This window comes from Poecilia reticulata, linkage group LG20 (assembly GCF_000633615.1).
Source record: "Poecilia reticulata strain Guanapo linkage group LG20, Guppy_female_1.0+MT, whole genome shotgun sequence".
Lineage (NCBI taxonomy): Eukaryota > Metazoa > Chordata > Actinopteri > Cyprinodontiformes > Poeciliidae > Poecilia > Poecilia reticulata.
This window is the reverse complement of record NC_024350.1, coordinates 9,837,674-9,857,800: the sequence shown is the minus strand read 5'-3', so window position 1 is coordinate 9,857,800 and position 20,127 is coordinate 9,837,674. Positions and strand designations below refer to the sequence as shown.

Sequence of the window (20,127 nt, the reverse complement as noted above, 5' to 3'; positions counted from 1 at the left end):
GAATACGAGTTGACTCCAACCTACCAATGCTGTTTAAACCAACAACTTAAAAATTAAGATGCGAGTTGAAAGGGGGGAAAGCCAGACAGAGCTGCGAGTGTGTTATCGAGTCGACTTCAGCTTCCATAATGGTGATGGCTGCACTCTGCCAGCACCACCATGCGGTCAGTAATTGAAGGGCATGAGGAAAAAACTTCTAAAACTGATTATCTTTGTTATGGGTGGTTCGTGAGCGGGCGTATGTTCGGTGCTTTAATATATAAGCAACAGGATGTCACCGGTAAACCTGAAATGGACTTGAAATCGCCCTTTAGTGACCAAACCAAACCGTGAGCGTATTTAGCAGGAAACCGATGCACAATCCACGTGAGAATGTTCAAATTGTTTAAATACTAGCAATGTAGCGGACACGTATATCGGGCACAACATGATGATAATGTTTTCGTCTCTTACCAAGTAAAGTGCCCAACTCCCGTTCATCTAGCACTGAGCCAAACTGCGTGTCTTGTCCCAGTGAGAAGAGTGGTGGAGGGTAACTGGAAATGAAGAGGAGCTGGAGATGAAATATCCTTACAGCTTATTTGTCTCTGGGAATGACGACCACGTTCAAAAATAATTGTAATAATAATTTTAAAAAAACACACAAAAAAACTCCTTGTCTCTACAGGGATTCCTCTGTGCTCCGTCTCGTCCCTCCGGAGCCAAAGTGTGCTATTTCTGCCCCACGGGGAAGCGCTCACCGGGACCAAGCCGCCCGGCGCACGGTGGTTCGTAATCGGACACCGCACTGTCGCGCTGCGCCACGCAGCGAATGCCTTCACTCCGTGTCGCGTTCGGCTTTTAAACAAAAGAAGCACTTGCACCTTGAACACGCAAGCAAAAAAAAAAAAGAAGAAAAGAAAAAAAAAAACTTTTGTATCTCAGCTATAATGGCTGCTTGTGCAAAGAAAAAGAAAACACAGCCAGAGGAGCGGAGGTGGGCGCTGTGTCCACAATGCCGCTTTCAGTTAAAGCTGCGCAGCTCAGGAGCGAGGTTTTTGTTAGCTGAGCACTGCGCCCCCACTTCGCGCGTCCACTCCGGCGGGGAGGAGAGACGTGGCAGCGACGCACAGCTGTCCTGCAGGTGGAGAGGAAAATAAGTGAAGACCATACAACGATGGAGCAACAAGTGGATTGACGGAGATTTGTTAAGCTAGATTTATTTATTTTTTATTGTGATATATTGAGAGCAAAATCACATTTAATCTGGTTAAAGGTCAGCACCATGGGAACGCTTCATGTGACCCCGGGAGTGTTAAAACAATGGTGTGCGTTGGTGTTGTAGAGCGGAGAAAAGCTTCGCATTCATTCGCAACATGCACTGCGCACATGTTCAGATGAATAAATGTTCTTTTCTTCCTCTTTTAAAAATTCAATATTATTAGAGAAGTTAGTCTTTCGCGCATATCTACAACAGTTGCCCTCTGGTCAGGTGAAACCAGAGGCGTGTTCTATATGTGAAATTTCAAGTGAGGCTGAAGTCAAAAGCCTGAAAGCACCACAACCACTGTGGAACATGGTGATGGGAGCATCATGCTGTGGTACGTCCTTCAATACAGGCCACAAAAGACTTGAAGGAATATTTTGCTAAAGATGCAACCAGGGCTAAAACTGGATGATTTGGATCACAAATTCGTTCCAAAAGGGCCACTGAAAGTCAGCATCACAAATGTGAATATTTAAACCCCTTAGAGCCCACAGTTGCTTTTAGAAGTCAACGAAACAACTTTCATTGTGGCGTTTGACAAATCTGACTTCAAGGAAGAGAGGCAAGAATAATACAAAAATATATATTTTTTAAAATTTCTAAGAAATGTTTGCAGTTTGGGCGAATGTTTCTTGGTCAGACAAGACCGAGGTTGAACTTTCTGGTCTACATGCACAATACTGGAAAGCTAGCACCACACATAACCCTGAACACATCACCGCCCACTGTGAAATAGTGGCAGCATCTGCGGAGATGCTGTTCTTCAGCAAGAGCAGGAGAGCTGGTCACTAGTTGATGTGGGCAGGGTGGACATGAAAACAAAGTAAGAAAAAACTGTTAGAGGAAAAGCCCCCTGAACATACTGCCACTCCATGTGACTATACGTTCACTTCCAATCAAATAGTTTTAAATGAAGATATATCGATGCGTTAGAATGACCCTGCAAAGTCCAGACCTGTAGTCAATTCACAAAATCTGTGGTAAACAAGAGCAAGTCTCACCTGGAATAAACAACAAAGGGTTCAAGAAAATGGAGAAAGTTAACAATGAGACTTAGCTGTTCATCCTGTCTGACTGACCCTGAGCTGTTTTGCTCAAGAAGAACGAGCAAAAATGTAACAGTCTGCATCTACAAAGCTGGTGGAGAGACACCACAAAATCCTCGCAGCTCTGCTGTATTGCCATCAAGGTTGGTGATGTAAAAGACTGACGCAAATCCACACCAATCTTTTCAGATTTTCACTTGACGAACAAGTCTGAAAGCCGTGCAGCATTTCCCTCTCGCTTCACGATGGCGCACTGTCAAAAACCATGCAAATATAGACGCCGCCGTGCCGTTTCTAATAGGGCCTACGACAAGAGGAGAACGGCAGCGTCGGCCGGATGTGACGCTGCGTATTCCAACGGCGAGATCCCCGGTTGCCATTCATCCTCTAATGATTGAATGCTCTCAAATTAACACCTCGCCATCAAGCTGGAAAGACCCGCAGCTCCGGGGCTTTGACAGACAGCTTGTTTCTGTCTCTTTGATGGACACACAGCGGAGTCACCAGCAGCTTGTTAATGCGACTCTATGTTAAACAGGAACGTGCCTTTGTGGATGCCTCTGCTCCCGTGTACCCACATCTAAATTCAAATCAGGTCATTTTCATAAAAATGTTGCAGCCCACATGGGGGAAGTAAAGCTGAGATTTACATTTCAAGTGGCCTCTGTGCAACTCTGGGAAATGCGTAGGGGAACCTTTCCTTATCTGTGGTGGATGCAGGGAGAGAGAGCAGATGTGCTGGATATTAAAGCAGACTGGATGAAGATATGTCAAGCAAAAGGCAGCTGTGATTTAGGAATAAAGATATCTTGCCGAAAGAAAGAGGGGTTGTGCGAGCACTACCAGAATTGACTTTGCACTAGAAAAATCAGCTCAATTGTGTGTATACTTTCATTCATTCCAAGCGCCATGACCTCCACGACTTTTTTGCTTTTTTTTTTTTCCCTTCCTCGCATCAATTGAATTTCTCTCCCTTTTACGCTGCATGGCTTGCTCTCTTTCACAATAGATGTTTTACTCCCTCATGGCCAAACTCACAGAGCTCCAGCTCAACTTCAGAATGAGGCTTTAGTAGCCTGGCTCCACACAGTGAGCAGAATTCATCAGTAAAAACAATGGAGTGGCTTTGAACGCGCCATCAGACACAGAGATGGATGACGGTACATTAGCCCATGATTGGAGCCATGAGACGGATGGAAACAAAGATGCGACTCCTCTCAGGTCTTTGGAGATGTGTATGTTGTTGTACTGCTGGGCAGAAGCTCCCCACAGTTCACCTTATCGCCATAAATCATGTCCCTATGCTGCGTTTCGTCCTGCGGTTTCTATTGAAAGTGCACCGAGTCTACTTTTTTTTCTTTTTTAAATATGATCAAAAACAATAGATCGCCACAAGATGAATTTATTTCAACCCAAAAAAAGGGTAAAACAATATAAATATTTTTGTTAATTTTGTCAACAGCAGCCTTAACATGTAGCCGTAGTCTCAACAGGATGACTTCAATTAGAGCGTATTTGTGTATTGGAAAAGTCTGGACTAGGGGGTCAGCAAACTTTCCAATAAAAATTTTGCTCCTCTATTGCAAAATAAATATAACAAAATGAATCACTAAACTTTTGCAAAAGAAAAAAAACAGGAATGTAGGCAGCAGACTTGAAATACAAAGCATCTACTTTGAAAATGAAAAACATTAATTTACTTTTAAAAGCCTTGCACTATTGCACCCCTTCTCTTGTAGATGCTCTGTACAGATAAAGCATAAAAACAGACAGAACAAAAGCAATCCTTTCTTTTTGCCTTTGAATTAAAAACATTTCTGATTTGATTTTTGTCAGAGCCACAGTGTAGAGGTCAGAGAGCCATAATTGGCTCTGGAGCTGCAGATTTTAGACCCCCTGACCTCGACCTACGGTAAATCTAATTGAAATTTTCTTTTTGCAAGGCTCAAAAACTGATGTTTGCTGACTTACTCTGTCCAATCTGACTAAGCTTAAATTATTTAGTAAACCCAAACAAGCATTTCGTTACACCTCAACATGCAAAAAGCAAGTAGAGACTTGCAGCTAAAGACTTCTTGCAGTAGTTGCACATTCTGAAAATTAAACTATCATTTTCCTTCAACTTATTCACCATTTTCTGTTGATCTCCTACATAAAATTTCAATAAAATATAAATAAAATGCTCGGTTGACGTTTGTGGTTCTTGAAATTACAAAACACGGAAACTTTTGCAGGGTTTCAATATTCTAACATTGCGCTATAGTTTCAAAGACATGTTGAGCTAAATATTCCAACGCATTCTCTCTCATTTCTGTTTATTTGTCGTTTTGTTTACCGACTGTAAGCTCTTGCACTGGCAATGAATTATGTGCATGTTATTAGTGACTGTAAAGAGCGATTGAAGGAGGAGACGCCAGCAGCCGGCCAAGTTCAGTGCTTTCGTGCCAATTCTTAGTTGACCGTAGCCAAGACCCCATATTCCTTCTGTCAAACAGGCCATCTGTCATGCTGTTTTCTGCCATATCATGTCCCAGGTCAGCCCGCACCTTGCAAACACATTCGGCCAATCATAACCGCCAACGGGTACATAGAGAATATGCCCTCTCACTGACACTCAGAGAGAATATTTTCACACGTTGAGGCTGAAATACGACGGCTGCAAAAAGAAAAAAACAAAAAACGAGCGACACGTGAGGTTTTGCCCGACTCGGGTTGCAAACGGAGGTGAAGGTGCAGGTGAGGTGAGGGGAGCAGGAGACGGTGTTTAAAGACAGGGCAGGGGTGCATGACTATGAAAAGATAGTAAGGGTGAGGGAGAAGAGCTGGCCAGCTGTGAAAGACTGCAGTCATTTCTCACTCTCGGCTCCATACCTGCAGACTCAATGAGCCGTTCCCGTGCTGCAGCAGGGCCAAAGCCGTGCGATTTCTCAGGCTCATTCAGCCTTGCCACGCCTTGCAGAAACAGACGCACCCAGGACCTTGTAGTGCCAAGACTCTGCAAATCTACTTCCCCCCCGCTACGATTCGCCGAGTGAAAGATTGAGCAATGACACTGTGACATTTAAGGGTGTCGGATCATGTGTCGGGCGAGCGCGAGCTCGTCGGTGTCACCAACAGCAACAATGTTTTAGATTTGAATTCATCAAATAAGTAAATGAGGCCATGTTTAGATATTCTTGTATTTAGTCATACAGCCTGGTTTTGTGGCATTTTCTGCATCCTATTCAGAACCAGGTCACGAAGGCAAGAGTGAGTGCAGGGGTCTGCAGATGTTCATTATATCCTGTCATATTTTCAGGCAGACACAAGGGTTCTTAAACAAATCAAGAGATGTACATTTTCCAGCGGATTTCGGTTCCGACCAGACGCGTTTAGTGAGGGGATAGATGTGTCCAAAATCATTTTTCTTACATGGAGAAGAACGTTATCAAAAACTGACAAACAAATTACAGTGAATATCACATTTCCTTTTGACACCACTAGGAAAAAAAGGTCTAAAAAGCATCTAAATATTTGCTTAATCAAAATCTCAAGCGGCCCATTAATTGATGCTCCTGGCTAATTTTCAGCTTGGTGATCCGTTTTGTGGATCTGGATATATATTTTCAATCATTCTGATGTTAAAAGTCCCAACTCAGCTTCTTCATCTTCACCATAAGTGCCAATAAGTGTGTCAGAAACTGTAACAGTGACTCTGCTCCTCAACGAGCCCCTCTTCATTTTTATTTCTTAGCATCGTTCAGTAAAAGAAATAACCCTCCAAAATCTCTCAAAACACTTTTGACATGTTTGAAGAAGTCGAATCATTATATGCCATGGATGAGCTCCAAAACTCTTCTGAAGCATAGTTATCACATATTTATTTTTATTTTTTTAAACACACTCCACTCCGAGGCTTTTTGTTGTGTTTTATGAAAAAGTAAAGAGGTTTACTGGTTAATCTTTACGGAAGACTTCCGTCTCGTAGCATTAAATCCAAATGAGAAAAAGCAATCAACCATCAAGAAACAAAAGCAATCCTAGTCTAGGTAAACAACACAATAATTGTTGGAAATTTAATCAGAATTGTCGCATACACTCCAGAGCTTTTGAAAAGGCCTTGAGTTGAGGCATGATGACTTGCACTCCAGCAGATAACGTTCCTCAGATTGCCAAAACATGCAATATTTATGATTCGGAAGTGTTGTGATCAAGAACCTGTCTGGATGAATGTCGCTGCATTGCATCGCAGCACCCTTTAATGTCAAGTTAAGCAATCTCATTCTGCTAGTCGTAAACTCAGTAAGCTTTCGAAATGTAATTAATTTATGAGTAGTGCTAAGCCCTGAATGCACAATTGTCTTTTTACTCCTATTGAATGATTACACGTCTCAGACCTTATATAATAGAGAAGCTACTCTCCCGGTAATGGATAGTCTCACTTCAGATTTTGATTTGGAATATTCTAAGATTAATTGCAGGGTTGGGGAAGTTAATAAAATCAGCTTCGGTACCGAATGTGCAAACTGCAACCTGTATATTTTCCAAAGCCTCTTCCAACTCGGGCTCAGAACCTGGTGATATCCTGTTAGGCAGCTTCTGCAATGAGACGCCTGAGACAGTGAGAGACACAGAATTAGAGTCATAACAGAATCACAGCACCAAAAAGCTCCAGCAATGTTACAATGTAGAAAAAAACTAATTCTACAACACAAAAATATGCTGGAACCACTTAACAAATAAGCAGAAAAACATTGCGTTTAATTTAAATACAAAATTAAAATAATGCCAACATGATGTTGAGAAGGCAGCATTTTAGGCAGTAAGAACATGCAACAGAAGCGAACATCGGGAAACCTACTTTATTGGCAGAGAAAGTTAACTTTCTCTGCCAATCTGCCAATAAAGTAAGTTAATCTATGGATACTGTATGGAGCTGAAAGTATCTGTGTGTAGGATACGGGACGTGTATATGTGGTTCCGACTGAGCTGTTGAGAATCCGGTTACTTTAGCAACACCCAGCTGTGCGTAGGCCCTCACTGATGCAAGTCTGAGCTGTCCAAGCTTGGAGTGCACGAAACACTAAAAAGACACTGCGCCGACTCCAAAATATCTCTTACCTGCGTAAAAAAAAAATAAAAATGTCTCAAGATTCCATTGCTTCTCAAACATCTCAGGATTCACTGCAAAAGAGAAATTGATCCAAAACTGGTCCAAACGTTAAGCCTGTCGCTGATAACAAAATTAAGTTGTCAGTTTGAGGAAAGTGAGCGACTTCCTGGCTTGTTTCTTCACAAATTTTGTCGTTTCAGAAAATGGAAGAAACGACAGCACATTTCTATTTTCATTTTTTCTCTCCCTTACTCACAGCTTTTTGTTTCGAGAAACCAAAAGCCTGTAATTAGGGTACGTTACGAGCTTTCGGGGAAAACACTTTACTAGCAAAGTCAAAGCAAATTAGGATTTAGTTTGATACCCAAAGGTACTATTCTCATAAAAAGACCAACTAAGACAGAGAAGCGTTCCTTCGGGTGTACCTTCACTGTGTTTATGCAGATGAATGGGATTCCGTATTGTTCCGAGTTAATATTTTCTTTATATTTAAACTCGTATTCTTGCTTAAACATGTCTATAGCAAGGGAAAATAACGCTTGAACAGATGGACCCAATTGCCACTGCTCACAACATCAATAAGGAAGTTTACTTCATCTATATCCTACCCCTGGTGTGTCTGGCCCTCATCAGTCTGTTATAATGGTCTCTGGATGTGTTATATAGTAGTTTTAGGGCAGAATCCATCCAAAAGGTAGTGAGCAAATGGACAGGAGTGAGGTAATAAAATGCAGGGCCAGAGTCCAGGGGGTCATCTCTCTCGTTTTCTGCTGATATTCTGGCTGGACGTATTTGTCTTTGTCCTCCCCTCTGAGGTCCATGATGGATAGCAAAAAGAATATGGCTGATGGTGAAATATTTCCTCTTCTTTTAGGGTCTTCTTTTTCTCCCTTTTTCTTTTTTTTTTCCCCCGGAAGATCACCATTAGCAAAGTGGCAAAGTTAAGGGTTGGAGAGATGAACTCTGGGAAATTCAATCATGGGAATTGAAGGTTTGGAGGCGTGAGGTCTTGGCCCCATGGGCGGCTTGGAGATTGCTTCAGATTAATTAATGTCAAAAAATGGAGCGGGTTCAGGCCGTAGAGCACAATTAGATATGGGACTGCTGGGCATGATGTTCACTATTCAGTGTGAAAAAAAAAAGGAGAAGAAGAGGTGATGCCTGCTGATATTTCCCCCTGTGTGTGCGAGGAGGTTATTTCAAATTTGGAGTTAGTAATTTTGAGCATTGAGAAGTTATTTAAGTGGAAATGGTTTGGGCAAAATCTGCCCATGGCTAAATAGACAGAAAAATACAGACGCTTATGAGTGTACTCAAGCTGCATAACCATGCAATGAAAAGTAAGCAGAACCAACTCTGTCTCCTGTAAAATACAACACGCTGAGGGTTAAGTGGTGGTTAAAAGGGGGATAACATTCAGTTAGAATGTGCAAATGTTTTTTTTTTTTTCTAAAGCCTTAACTATACAATCAGTTTGGGTTTCTGTGTAAATACACCCCAAACCTCTGCAATCAAGTCTGGCTCAACTTTATCTCATTCCTGATATTTCAAAATTTAACCTAACCTTCAAGCAAATTCGCATTCAACTTTAGTCGCTTCCTAAATTTTTTGGGCACAGACAGTACACCGCTTTATGAGCAGCCTTAGATTGGACAGGTGAATAAGCTGCATCCTGCTCCATTTACTCCACGGGGAACTGGAGTAAATCGTTCGCCATCACTTTTCACAGGGAACAAAAATAAATCCTCCAGTTTTCAGCTCCGGAAAAGCCATTTGTTTGCTTCGGCACCATCCTGCGGTTGCGGGTGACTGCTCCGACCTCTCACCACATGGCGCTCACTGTCCTCTGGAGTGCACACATCCACACATCTCTGTGCTCGCAAACAGAGGGGCACAAGGATCACGGTAATGTTTCACACAAAAAGCACACACGAGATTTTCGTCTCCGCTCCACCTGATTTGACTTGCGCTTTCGTTCCTTGGATCAAACTCCAGAAGATCTAGAGATTTTGTCTTGCGTAGCAACACAAAGTAGCAAAGGACTGGGAAGTAGAAGAGAAGTGATATAAGGTTTTACATTTTTTTCCCACAAATAATAAAAGCTGGAATTTTCTAATTAAAAAATGTGGTGTGCTTTTGCATTTCCCCCCCTTCTGCTGCAATATCCTTTAATAAGACCCAGTGCAACCAATTGCCTTCATCGGTCACCATATTAGTAACGCAGGTTATGCAACAGTATCTCAAGCTTTGAATATGTCATTGAATCCTATGCAATCCTTTAATCTAAAAATGAAAAGGCTGTAGCACAACTGTAAGCCTACCAACACATGGCAACTCACCTGTACTAAGAGACCACCCTAAGAGCCAACAGGCCTGTGGAGCAGCTGCAAGGAGGAACCTGTCAACAGCAAAACTTTTTCTGATGCACTCCACACTCCACAAAGAAAGCAATAAGAAATCATATTCATATTTATTGCTTTGCAGAAGCAAAGCAAAACCGCCTGTGTGGCAGAAAACCTACACCGCACATCATCTTGAACACCACAGACCATAGGAATGTCTCCACAGGGACAGAGCAGTAGGTGATTCTACAAAGAATTCAATCAGGGATACTGACTATAGACACAAGGCAGTCTAATTCAGAATTTGATTCAACCAAGAAGATGTTTATCTTCCACATCACAATTATGCACAATTACGTTTTAAAACACAGAAGCTTTTAGCTGCAAGATGGCACGTTGAAAAAATAAAATGAAATTAGCTAAGCACTATAAAGTAAAATAGCTTTTTGAACTGATTTCCATAAACGGCGCCCAAGAGATAACTGCCAACTCTTACAAAAGCAAGCAAAACATGTATAAAATGATGCTAATCAAACTCATTACTGGGATATTATAATTTCTTGTTATTCTCTGTAATCTACAGCCTGCTTTAATAACGAGCCTAGATGCAGAAAAGCTACTTATTAGAGAGCGCGCTCCATTAGAAATATAGATATCCATCATGTCTGCCCCTCGCCCGTAGCGGCCAGCTGCGAAGGACTGCAACGCGCTTTCCATGCTTCTCATGAGAAACGAACCTTGTTGACAGGTGGGGGAGGGGGGGGTAGGACGCCTCGGTGATTGTTTTCGTCCCACGTTGGACAAGTTAATTAATTTCAATTACCGGCTTCTCGTGTTGAAGGCTAGAAGTCAGAGCTGGGAAGAATTTTGTCAAGAAGGTTGTCTCAGTTTTATTATTCCATTTATCAAAGAAGACATAGGCATACACCTGAGAGAGAGAGAGCTTTGACTTTTTTTCCCCCTCTCATGCAGTTGTAGGTGCTGCTCTGCCTACAAAAATAAAAGGTTATGAAGCAAGAATAATCCAAAAAGCATTAGTTAATGGAGGAATCGGCTTGTTTTCCCAGAATTTTAGACCATTGTGAAAAAAAAAGAAAAAAAAAGCAAAACCTTTATGGCTTCTGCTTTGAAAGTTCCCTCACTCCAGGAGTCATTTTCAGCCTTTCCTATCTTTGAGACATGCCTTTGGAAAAGATGAAAGTAAATGTCTAAGCTCTTCAGTCAGGGTCAAGTCAAAATGGAGAGTGTTCAAATGTCTAAAAGCAGGAATTTGAAGGAGAACAAGAGACTTTCAAAGGATTGTAATGGCTAAATTGGCAGCAGCAGCCATGCTGAATTATTTTGGACTAAATTAAGCGACGCTATCTGGCTTCTTTTAAAGTATAACGTCTTTTTTCTATCAAAGCTCCCATGAATGTAACAACCGTCTAAGCTGAACAAACTAATCATCATGGATTAGGCAAAAAGCTTGAGTGCTAGTAAAAATAGAAGGACACATGAAAAACTTTGAAACAATATGGACAGAATTGGTAAAAAGGCAAAGAGACTGCAAACTTGTTAGATGTGTCATGGTGTCGAGCTTTCCCATTTTAATGTCCATCAAAATTTTCCATTTTCATTTGATCAGAAACAATAAAAATGTCTTCTATTTGATTGCCATTTTATTTTACAGGCTTGTTAGCGTTCGTGTCATGTTTTGAGGTTTCTGAGAGTGAGGGCTTTGACAATTTGCCCAGGCTAAGACACTTATGCGTACATGTAGCTTTGCGAATTCTTAGAAACACATTCAAACCTGTAAAATGTTCCAAACTGTATTTTGGTAATAGTAATAAGCAAAGTAATAATGATGGAAACGCTTTTCATTTAATGACATCCAAGAACATATGTGCTTTACAAGGAGATTTGAGAATTAGCGTTCTGGTGATTTTCCCTGTGAGGCGTCATAGATCAGCAGGCAAGTTTTTGAACAAAGTGATTAATTTATAGTGATTGCCATGCAAGAGAAAACTGAATATCACACTGAATGTTAATAGTTCACTGATATTTCGTTGTGAAGATTCTATTTATATGCCACTTGTCCCTTAAACGTATTTCTAATTTATTTAATCTTTTCATAGTTGGCAATGCTTTAATTTTAACATTTCTGTTGTAACTTTACTTCACGCACTATCCCGAGTTTGTTTGTGTTAGCATTGTGTTGGAGTATACATCCATGTGTTAGCTCTTCTATGTAGAGCTAACACTACTGAACTATTAAATAATTTAGAATTTTTCTTCTGTTACAAGATAAATTATTTCTGGCTGTTTCTTTGTTTATACTCACCATTGTTTGTCCCATTGTTCAAATCCTACATCCAGAACAGGTGCATTCAGGGGCCGGCCAAGCACTTCCTGTTCGCCATATTGGTTTATGATGTCACTGATTACATCACCAGGTGCGACCAAATGGAGGGGTTTTCTTTTGTTTATTGTCTTTTTTTTTGTTCCATTTCAAAAGCACTTTGAATTGCCTTGTTGCTGAAAATGTGCTATATGAATAAAATTACCTTAACCTTACCTTTAAAGCTTTTGAGTTGTACTATATTAAGTGTTTTATTTTTGCAGATCATTTAGTTTTCTAAATGACTTTGTCAATAAGATTAATGATGCTTCTTTGTTTAGATTTTGTTGTTTGGTTTACCCTGATTATTAACGGTACAAACTAATGAGGTGCAGTTGTGTCTTCAGTTCTGTACAAGATTTTGGCTACTGAAAGGTTTATAGGCTGGCAGGGAACCAGGATGTCAGGAAATAAAATCCATTAAGAGGAAACGTAGACTGTGTGCTGATGCTGTTTACTTATCACTTTCCTTGACACTTTTACAACAGTACTTCACATCCATCTGGATATTTTTAACACTAATGCAGACTGCTTATGTCAGACCCAGCAGCCAGCCTTGAAGTTGTCATTTATTTGCCTTTACAGCCTACCTTTCCAGCACTTCAACAAAATACCAGCATGAATGAAATGCTATTGTTATACAAATTGATTGGGGATAAAATAAATGTCCTTATGTCCTTGTTAATGCTACTGGACTGTAGAGGGGGGATGGGGGAAAAGTTATACTATTGAACAATTAATTAAACAATCAATCAGTCTGACATGATTCATTTACCTTCCAGTGAAAGGTTGTTATTATTATTACATACCAGGAGTTTTTTTTTCCCTCGGTGCTGTGATTTATGCTTGAATCAAAGATGATGTACACAGAATCTAAATGCTATCAGAAAATCATCGTGAGCTACAAATAAGTGTATATTTATTATTATACACAACATACACTTCAATGTAGATATCGATTAGCCTGCCAACCTCCAACAAATATAAGGATAGACAATAGGAACACAAATCTTAAGAATGAAACGATGTGTCTGAATATCTAAGACTTTGATGTTTGGATGGGTGAGGTTTGGGGTTTAACGTATGAATTAAATAGCAGATAAAAAAACAAGTTTACTTGATGTGTTTGAGGTTCCCTAGTGAATAATAATGGGATGCACTCTCTCTGGATTTTCACAGAAAAAAAATTAAATAAATCTGTTCTTATGAGTGCTTGCAAAGAGAAGTCGCTGGAAGGTTACAGGCAGACAAACAGGGAAAGTGGACAAAACAAAACAAAATAAAGGAGACAAATACTTTCCTTGGTTGTGGTTGACCAGGCCAGGATGGAAAAGATGAATTGAGCTACATCTAAGCTCTAAATGAAGTAAGAAAGTCCAGAAGTAAATGGTTGACAAAAACCTTAAACGAGGCGGTGGTACTACAATTTAAGTAGCTCATAAATAAGTAAATACTCCAAACAAACAATGCCAGCAACACCATGACGCTAGTTAGTGTGCAGCAAAGTCTGTCAATTTAAATGACTAAGGTACAACTCAATTCATTTCACTGATAAGACAATGACATCAAACATTTATTTGACGATTAATTTTTAACCTTTGTATTTTTAAAATGCAAACCAAAAAGATGACATTTCTTATCATTTTTATTATATTTAGTGAAAGAATAAGCATGGTAAATTCAATTTAGAGGTTGCAGGGATGTCATGTTCAATATTAAAGCACCAGTGTCAGCTTTTTTTTTTTTTTTTTTTTTGAAAAATAAAACCATCTCAGATTTAAATCTTGCACTTCTGGACTTAGAGAAGTCCAAAAAATAAAGTAAAAAAAAAGAGAGATAAATGCAAAGGATCTCAAATAACTGCTGAATCCTCATGTCTCAAGAGGGATATTATTGTGATGGTTTAATTAGAGGTGTTATGACCTTACTTAATGTGAACGTGTCCAAAGGGAAGCATAAGAAGGAAAGAGGGACCATGTGGATAGAAGAACTTGCAGATTTTGAGATTTTCCATTTCATGCTGACCAGTGAGAGCCTATGCATTATAGAGTGAGAGCATAAGTATATGAAAGTGATAATAAATGTGTGCTCGAGGAGAATATATGTATGGGAGTATGCCAGAATGAATTATGGCCTACATGGCCCCCCATAGATATGTAAACTGCTGTAACAACACTTCCAAAAACTGATGAGACAGCAGAATTGTCACAACGAGGTTTCCTCCCCGCTCTCAAAATAACAGGGATAACTTATTGAATGTGGCAAACACAACAAGTTCACTGAGCCTTATGTCATCTCTGTTGTAGGTTTGTCTGCGTGAAGCCAAGCAGCAGCCATGGGAAAATGGAAAAAGACGTCAGGACCTCATTTAAAACCAAACGTCATCAAGAACAAAAAAAAATTAGTAGAACTTCACTGGGAATTATTTCAACATTCAAAATCAGCTTCCTCAACGTCCATCAGTGCTCAATATCTGGTTCTACATGTCATACGTTTTGCTAACTGTGAAAAAGGGAATACCATTCTGGTTTCCTTTCACAGAATACAGTTAGCTTCTGGGGTGGTTTGTTTTTTGTTTGTTTTGTTTTTCTTCACTATTTTCCTTTGAATCATTTAAGACCAAGACTAATGAAAATTACAAGCTGTTTGCAACAGATTTAGAGAATTAATATTTATTTCCCATGCTTTATGTATAATTTAAGCATTCACCAGATTCATTAGCGTTTAGAGAGCAATAAAGCAGGGCTTCTGGACTCATTCCTCACTCTCAAACCAATCATTTCCAGACGTTCTTATATGATCAAAGTTTGCTAAGCAGTCCTCGGCGGTGGGACCATTCCTAGATATGAAGCAGGAAAAATAAGTATTAAAAAATGCAAAGGTTTTTCCTCAGTAAATGTATGTCTAATAGGATTTACTGACCTGAAATGCACACATGCAAAAACCAACAAAAACAAATTAGTCCATGGACTGTAATAAAATGAAATGGCACAGGGAAGAATTAAATCTTTCTGAAATTGATCTAATACATTTTGAAAAAAAAAAAAAAAAGGCTTAGGGCCTAATTTGTAATAACAACTCTAAAGACTCTCTTCACATCTTTAAGGTTTTGGCAGCTATTTTCTCTATGGTCATTGATTTTCAATTTAATTCAAGTGGCTTGATTGAGAGGATCACTATCTAAAACAATTTAAATATTCCCTGGGCTGTGTGTGTGTGTGTGTGTGTGTGTGTGTGTGTGTGTGTGTGTGTGTGNGTGTGTGTGTGTGTGTGTGTGTGTGTGTGTGTGTGTGTGTGTGTGTGCGTGCGTGCGTGTGTGTGTGTGTGGATCATTGTCTTCATTGTTTTATTTCCGCATTCAAGAATGTTTTGATACATTTCCCCACTCATGATAAAGTTACATATAATATTCCCATACACTTTTCTAAAGCCCCACACCATGACATGCTCATCATCTAACCCTGTTTTATTGAGTTTTTTGGGGAGATGTGCAGCATCATTCCTCCTCTAAGCACAGTGTGCAAAGCAATTGAAAAAAAATAATAATTCCGTTTTGGTCTTGTTTAACTAGACTTCATTTTAGTGTTCAGTGGCAAAAATGAAATGAGTTTCAGCATGTTTTCTCCTCAGCAGTGGCGTCTCTCACACTAAGTGAGTAAAGAGGCCGCTGCCGTTAAGTGCACTGTTCAACGTTTTGAGTGAAAAACCGTAACTCCAATTTCAAGATCTTTCTGAAGTTTTCAATGAATGGCCATTGGCTCTTGGATAAATATTCTTTTATTTTCAGACTGACTGCTTTATTGTGACATTATGTACTTTCAACCTCTGGATTATGGTCCCCATGGTGCTTCAGTTTGGGAATACCTCTCTGCACAAAGCTTTTGAAGGTCTTGAAAGAGCTCTTTGTTTTTATCCATCAGGAGATGTTTTCTATTAGCTAATTTGTAATAAGAACCCTTTTTTACAGGCCATTAACTGTGATTAAAGCAGCTGCTATCAATTTGCACTGTCAGAGCTCAGGGTCGCTTTATAAATACTATCAGATTTCAGGTGATTTCTTAATGTATTACCTTCATATATTCAGTACTTTTATTATACATAACACAATTTATTTAGATTTTTCTTGCATATTCGGATTACCTGGGTTGCTACTGACTTAAAGACTGAATTTCATGTGAATAACTCCATCGAAAGGAATAAAACAGTTGACATGTCTAAAACCTATTGTAGATGTTATTACACATTTCAAGCAGTAAAATGTGAATTATAGAATTATATAATTTACTGAGAAATAACGGAATAGAATAGAATCGCTTTATTTATCCCAAAGGGGAGATTGAATGGGCAAAGAGCAGATAAATAAGAAGAAGTTAAGTAATAATACAAAGCTAAGAGTTAAAAAAAAATGTGACTGGAGCAACCAAACAAAAGCCACCTATTTCCGATGCCTGCCTTGTCGAGCCAAGCACACATTTCTCACTTCAACAATACATGCATTACCATAATAGCTACATGGAACACCATCAACTCCTAAATTGATTGCTTAATTGTTCAGAATACTCGAACTGCACCCTAATGACCGCCGAACGTCGCCTCGGGGATTGTAGGATTTGTGTCAACATTTCTCCATGCCGTCTCATTCATTCCCTCCTTTCTGTTTCGCTTCTGCAAAGCGTGAAGCATGAGATTGGATTTACAGTGTAATGGAATAGAGCGCTTTGTTTCCCCTTCGCGAGAGACAAGGATAGCGCTGATAAAACGCTCCGGCTTGGCCGGCTGGAAAGAAGCTGATCAGAGGCTTTGCAAACAGGAAGGTAGATTGGCGTGTTTTCCCACGACTTGTTAAATTTGCTTTTCTAAAAACAATTTTGGTCTTCGTGGCCTGCGTTGCCGCCGATTCGCTCCGTTGTCTGTCTCCGGCTAGAGTTTGGCGGGAGAGCAGGAGTAAATAAAAGTGGCTATCAACAGGCGATGAAAGGCTCCGATATGACAGGCGTTGTGTTTTGCCTAAAACAAAAGCCTGCAGCGAGGTCCACGTTGAAACAAACATGATGAAATCCATGCTCCTTGCTTCAGCTCATTGTCGTTGGAAGCTGTGATGAGGATTACTCAGCGCTCGTGCCATCCCAGTGTGAAATGTAATCATACGGAATAAAATTAAGCTTCTCTTCTAAGAGAAGTCAAGAATAACCGTTTTTCAACATACCTAGCCTTTTCAGTTCTTTGCGCTGGCTTTCATGTTCACCGAATAGAGTGCCGCTATCAGTTAATTAATTCTTATCCAGGTTTCTTTTGCGAAGATATGGTGTTTTGTAGTGTCACACCAAAGGCCCGATCTGCTTAATGCCCCAGCGAGCGTCCATTACCACAACTTCATTCCCATTTGTGTTTGCACAAACTAAAGGAGAGAGAGAAAAAGAAGCATCTATCGATTCTGGCTGAAGCAGATTCACAGGAAGGTGACCCTTGAAGCAATTACAGTCCGGAGGACTTCTAGAAATTGGTTGTACTCGATGCTGAATTTATGAACTTGATTCTTCCAGATAAGAGAGAACAGTACAGTATTGAAATGTCAGCTTTTTTTTAAAGAGCAGAATGCTGCTCAAACAAACATGATTTACATTTTAATTTCTTTCTAATAGTCTCTACCACTCACCCTGGGAAAGCAGTTGTGCACCGAAATGATTTATTTGATCGCACCTTGAAGTTTACTTCCCAGTTGCGAGTTCGTTTGTCATAGCTCGTTTAATTTGTACTCAGCTGTCATAATTTCCCGACGAAAAATTTTAAAAAAGAAAAAAAAAAGAAAGAATCAAATTGCTGATTACCTCTCTCTACAAATCAATGAGGTATCTTTAGGAGCTTCTCTCCGCTGCGGCGTGCAGTGGAGGGAGGCAGTGGTAAGTAAATTGGAAACATAAAATGGGGTTTTATTGAACTGAAAGAACCACATGTTCTCACCAGTGGATTACCAGGACGCGATGGTGAGCTGCAAAATGCGTCATTTCAAACTTATTAAAAGTCCCGGCTTTTAAAAGGTTTGAAAGGTGTTCAGTTGTTGCTACAGTGCCGCGGCGCATTCAAATATTACAATGAGCCGAGCTTTTGTAATGCTTTTCCAATCAACCGCTCAATCAAAGTCATAACCGTCTGATCACCAGATGACTATTGGTTTTAGTGAGCGCGTCCCTGACAATGCAACACAGTTTTATTCAGGAAGTACATTTTAAGAAGGTTAGAGGTCAAATACTCGAAGATTTCGTTGGTGCTGCATCTGTTGCCCTAAAGTGATGCAGGATCACAGGACGATGCAGCCGTAGAATTTAGTTAGGATATTTGTATTCAAGTCAGACCTGGTCCTGTGTGCCTCAGTCCTCTTGTTGTCGAGGTGCTGCTGCGTTTTGTCCAAAATACGTTCCTTAGATTTATTTATCGTGCTGTAAATCTATATTTGTGTCAAAAAATGTGCCCCCTTTCATTTTATTTTTTATTTTTATCACACTGAACTGTTTCATGTCGCCAAACCAATGTTACTTTCAGACACAGATGCCCTGACCAAAAATACAAATAAAAAACTGTTTTCAAATGATGGCTTCACTTATTGAGGAGAAAAAGCTATCCAAACCAATCTGGCTCAACGTGAAAGAGTAATATACTTCAATTTATTTAGATTGCAATGTGATTTGTTGCTTTTTGAGATGTTTCGGCCTAGTTCGTGTTGTCGGAGAGGTTCTGTTTTTGGTGGATTTTTTGATTGGACGTGTGTTGTAATAGATATGCCTAGGCTGGGTTTGTGAAATTGAACTCAGGTGTCCAAAAATAAAAGTTGTTTGATGATCTGAAACATGTAAGCGTGACAAAAGGCATAAACAAAAGAAATCTCAGCAAGGTTGATCCTTTCAGAAGCGTGTTTTTCTTGATTTGTTTCAATGATTATCAAGATAAATTTTATGCAAAACTATTCAGACCACTTTGGTTACCAAGGGTTACTGATTGACAACATTATTTCCTTCGTGGGTGCGGAAGTGGAGGTGATGAGGGAGTAGAAAGACCTCAGTGTTCGCCTGGAAAAAAACTATAAATCAAGTAAAACACAGCAGAAACTTTGCAATTCAGACTTGTGGTTGGCACTCAAAATCGCCTGCTGAAGGAACAGTTGAACCGTTGTAGGTCTCATGCATAAAGCATGCATAAAGCTCTACACACCCCATAGTTGCACCAACCCAATGACTGTTTCTTAACTAAATGCAGCTGTAATCTATTTCTAAAGCTTATGAAATCGGCATACAGCTGAGACAGCAAAAACTGACTATAAAAGATTTTCAGGGGTGCTGCAGTGGTGCAAGGGTAAAGCACCATCCAAACATGGAGGCCTTAGTCCTCAACGTGGCCGTAACAGGTTCAAATCCCGGCCTGATGACCCCTTCTCTCATTACCTACCTTCCTATCTGAGCGCTCTCAAATAAAGGCCACTAGAGTCAATAAAACCATTTTTAAGGAAAGCTTTTCAGTAGGAATCAAGAACAGGTAAAATTATTGCAACTTTTTCCTATAACAATCATGATAAAACTACTCAAAAAAATATGTATGTGTCCTATCTACTTATTTAATATCATTCTCTGCTGTTTCTGTTTTGTTCTGCAACAACTGTGTGTAGTGATAAATTCCAGCCTCTGCAATGTTCCAATATTCGTTGTATAATTTATTTGATGTTTATTAGGATCGGTCTATTTTCCAAAAATCATTTGCAAGGTATATGTATCAGCCCAGCATCTGTCTGAGGGGCTATGGCTGACCAAACGCAGACTTGCTGACGAGTCATATTGTTTTAACTCATCTTTTCAGACAGATTTAGCAAGGCAACATGCCGCATCAAAGAAAGTTAGTACCTGTCTGCACTAATTAGTGTGTTTGACTAGTGATAAGTGTGTGATCTATAAGCGCAGACAAAGCAGTCACACACACACACACACACACACACACACACACACACACACACACACACACACACACACACACAC

The 20,127-nt window shown here is 39.9% G+C and overlaps 1 protein-coding gene across 5 annotated transcripts in view; it reads right to left on the bottom strand.

The window, feature by feature from the left end:
- Positions 1-12,114, bottom strand: part of sema5a (sema domain, seven thrombospondin repeats (type 1 and type 1-like), transmembrane domain (TM) and short cytoplasmic domain, (semaphorin) 5A) — a 157,218-nt gene extending 145,104 nt beyond the window's left edge. For 3 of the 5 annotated variants that reach the window (XR_536469.2, XR_536468.2, XM_017301956.1), the window contains exon 1: positions 454-1,059. The gene's annotated coding sequence lies outside the window, so the exon portion shown is untranslated. Of the gene's footprint in view, positions 1-453; positions 1,060-12,049 lie in introns of those variants that run through there. The other 2 variants (XM_008438633.2, XM_008438631.2) reach the window with 2 other exon arrangements.
- Positions 12,115-20,127: the final 8,013 nt, after the last annotated feature.